The sequence below is a fragment of the Ctenocephalides felis genome, unplaced genomic scaffold (assembly GCF_003426905.1).
Source record: "Ctenocephalides felis isolate EL2017-DRISC unplaced genomic scaffold, ASM342690v1 CF-g0.4_SCAFFOLD_01886, whole genome shotgun sequence".
NCBI classification, from domain to species: Eukaryota; Metazoa; Arthropoda; class Insecta; order Siphonaptera; family Pulicidae; genus Ctenocephalides; species Ctenocephalides felis.
In genome coordinates, this window is record NW_020538040.1 from 9,283,215 (window position 1) to 9,287,578 (window position 4,364).

The following is a 4,364-nucleotide window of genomic DNA, read 5'->3' on the forward strand; positions in this document are numbered from 1 at the left end:
TCGAATTAATACTCTATATAGGTTTAATGCTGAACTTGGATGTAAACCATTCCAAGTTTTATTTAACATTCTTAATATATTTATACTTTTTTCTGTCTTTTTTTTAATACTTTCTATATGTGTCTTGAATGCCAACTTTTGATCTAGATAAATTCCTAAAAATTTATTTATTTCTTGAACTTTTATATTATAATTTTTTGTTTGAATGCTTGTTGGGAAATTTCTTTTATTATGTCTAGTGAATATACCAATCGTACTTTTTTCTTCTGATAATGTTAAACCATTTTTGCTCAACCATAAATTGTATAAATCAATATTGTTTGTCATAATCTCCAAAGCATCTTTTAATGTTTTCCTTTCTACATAAATCACAACATCATCAGCATATTGTAAGATCTTTGTTCCAGGTACCCAAATTTTTTCTAAGTCATAAGCATATAAAGCATATAATAAAGGACTCAGTATACCCCCTTGCGGAAGTCCTTTGTATAAGTATCTTTCATATTTTCTATCATTCATCTCTATAACTATTTTTCTTTGAAAACATTATAAATTATACTTCGTACAAAAATTAATGGCAAACCTAACTTTAATAATTTATCCATTAAAATATTAGGTATTACATTGTCATAAGCTCCCTTTATATCACTAAATAGTGCTACAACATATGTATTTTTAGAAAATGCCAAATATATGTCACTAATAAATATACTTAAATTATCCATTGTACTATGTTTTCTTCTGAAACCAAATTGAGTTCTTGGGAATATTTTATTATGTTCCAACCACCATTCTAGCCTCCTCTTTATCAATCTATCTTTTATCTTGGCTATGCACGAGCTTAAAGTTATTGGTCTATAGGCATCTATTTCATTTCTATTTATATTTGGTTTTCTTAATAAAATCACTTTATTAATATGCCAGTCATCAATTAATTCAGGCCTCTTCCAATATTTATTAATTATCTTTAGTAATATTTGTTTACCTTTCTCTGGAAGGTTTCTTAACATTGAATATTGAATATTATTTAATCCAGGCGCTGTATCCGTTCTTTTATGCCAGGTTTTTTCTAGTTCCCATTTTGTAAACGGTTTACTTAATAAATCATTTTCCATTTCCGCATACCCATTTAAATCTTCATCAATATTGTAACTAACTCCTGGTGGTGCTATTTTGTCTACTAGAACATCTAATACATCATCACTACATTTTGATACATTTCCCGATTCACCCATATTTAGCATAGATCTTACCATTTTGAAAACTTTCCTAGCGGGCGTTTTAGGTTTTATATTATTTATATAATTATTCCAGCTTTCTCTTTTTTTCAATTTGAAAATTCTTCTTACTTTTGCCTTGAATCTATTACATTCCATAAAGTTTTCCCAGTTTGCATTATTTCTGTATTTTGCTTCTATTTCTCTTCGTTTTTTAATTAAATCCAAGCACTCATTATCAAACCACATTGGTCTTCTGGTTTTATTTCTCACCTTATTAATTTGTATACTGCTGTTAGCTGCACTATCAATCCAATCTAATAATTCACTATAACTAACTTCTGTTGTAGAATTATCTATCTTTTCGCATTTTTCTTCTATAACGGATTTATATTTATCCCAGTCTGCTCGTTTACAATTCCATTTTCTTACTGATGTATTTATATATTTGTCATTTTTCACATTAAGTTCAACATGGATTGGAAAATGATCAGATCCCAGTGACTCCTTTTGCACTTCCCACTTTATCTTATTTATTATTTCTGATGAACATAAAGTTATATCAACCACCGTTTTTGTATTTTTGAATACCAGAGTCGGACTTCCATTGTTCACTAAATATAAATTGTTTTCTTCAATTGATTCCAATAGTTCATTACCATATCTATCACTATATGAGCAACCCCACGCATAATGGTGAACATTAAAATCTCCCATAATGATACAAGGTTTTGGGATTTTACAGAATAATCTATTCCATTGCTCTTTTGAAATATTCGTTTTGGGAACAACATACAATGATATCAAATAAATTTTTTCCTTATTAACGTTAACTTCTGCTGCACACATTTGACAATTATTATCTTCGACTGATTCAAAATTTATTTCATATTCCCTACTATCTATATTTTTATTTATAAATAATGCCGACCCTCCTTTATTATCGTTCCTATCTTTTCTTATACAATTAAAATTTTTTAGATTATACTGCCTATTCTTATTGAACCAGGTTTCTGATAATGCTATTATATCTAATTGTTTATTATATAACCACTCTTCTAAACTTTCTTTATTTGCATAAAACGATCTAATATTCCATTGCATTATTCTCATAATTTAATCCTTATATATATAAAAATTAATAACAATAATTAATTAATTGATTTAACATTACTTAACCAAATAAACAAATAAATACAATAGAACCTTAACTATCTTCTTATTATTTCTTTTTCAATATATATTTATATATATACACACACACACATATATATATACATACATACATACATAATTTTTAAATTTTAAATTTAAATTTATACCTACATACTCACACATTAATCTTTGCTAAATAAATAATTAATCAATTCCTTCAGAATAAACCATTTCTAATGATTTTTTTCACTACCTTTACCTAAACTTTCTAAAACTAATTCTAATTTTGTTTTTATCAAATTCATATTATCTTCTTTATTTACATCTATCCCATATCTCTGATCCTCTAGTTTTTTAATTATATTCATAATATCACTTCTCAATTGTATCCTCCGTGCAGTTGATATTTCTCTAATCTCATTTCTTTTATTCCTTCTGTTTGAGTTAGTACTATCATTTCTTTCTACTAAATCTACCCCTGACCGATGTTCAAAATTTCTGTTGTAAAAATTTCTCATATTATTCCTATTATATGGCTTATTTATTCTCATTAACACTTCTTTGTCATAATATTCTTCTTTTTCCTTCCAATTTGATAGTATTTGATACCTATTACTACTTGATGTACTTGAATTCCGTGCAGTGGTATTAATGATTTCTGGGTAACTACTTTCATATGTTTTAAACTGATTGGTGTTACCAACTGCTTCAGCGTATCCATTGTTTTGCACTATCTTTCTTGTTTCGGAATATGTTATATTCTGCATTGCCATAATCTCTTTAATTTTTTATTTTTCAAGTAAACCTCACAGCCTTTATCATCCGCTAGATGATTTCGATAACATAGACCGCATATCACTAATTCACTTTTACATACCTCCATTTTATGTTCCTCTGCACACTTTTTACAACGTATTTTACTTTTACATTGGGCCTGTACGTGACCATACCTCCAGCAATTGTGGCACTGTATTACTTTCTGAATAAATGGTTCAACCCTACAACTCACTGAATGTATATAAACTCTTTCCGGTAATTTATTACCTCTAAATACAATTTTGACTCGTTGTGATCTAACCTTTTTTGTTTCATTATTTCTACCCTTTAAACATTTAATTGCCAAAACTTCACAATCACTTCGAATACTGCTCAATATTTCTTTTTCATCTATTTCTGGGTCAATATCAAAGATAATTCCCGATCTCATTAATTTGTGTCTAGGTATATATGCATTAATGTTAAATATTTCTAATAAATTTTCTCTTATTATTCTATTTGCACTCTTATAATTTTTCAATACTATATTTATTTTATTTTTACCGATTGATCTGATTTCTTCTATATCTTTACTCAAATTTATTAAATGTTTATGAAAGATTCTTCCTACTGCCATTGGGTGAAATCTTCCAATATTTTTATCTTTACTCTCAGCATGCACTATGAATGGGCCTTCATCCGTTTCTTGATAAAATTTCATTTCTTTAATGGTTTCCATGTCCTTTACACACATATTATACCAATTATTATTGTTTTCATTGTTTTCATTTACTACTGAATTATTATCACTAGTTTGATTTGCATTTGCCTCTTCAATTACATCTGCTTTTAACTTTTTATTTGTACTTTCCGATCTGTCATTTATTGAATTATTACCAGTCATTACATTATTTTCATTATAAATTCTATATGTTTCACCATCTTTCCTATTAATTATTCCCGATTTATCTCTAATATTAGTAGTATCATTTACCCAATGAATTTTGTCACCTTCTGTGACATAATATGTATTATTATCCCACTCCAATTCACTTTCACTACTTGTATTTATATCAACATCTGATAACGATTGTGACTCACCGCCACCCGGTCAGGTGGCTCGGTATCCATAATAACCCGTTATAATTTCTTCTATTCACTACAATCAAAATTATACTATTAAATAAATATTTTGAACGATGTGCTCACTACGGCTGCCGAAACTCGACTATTCAC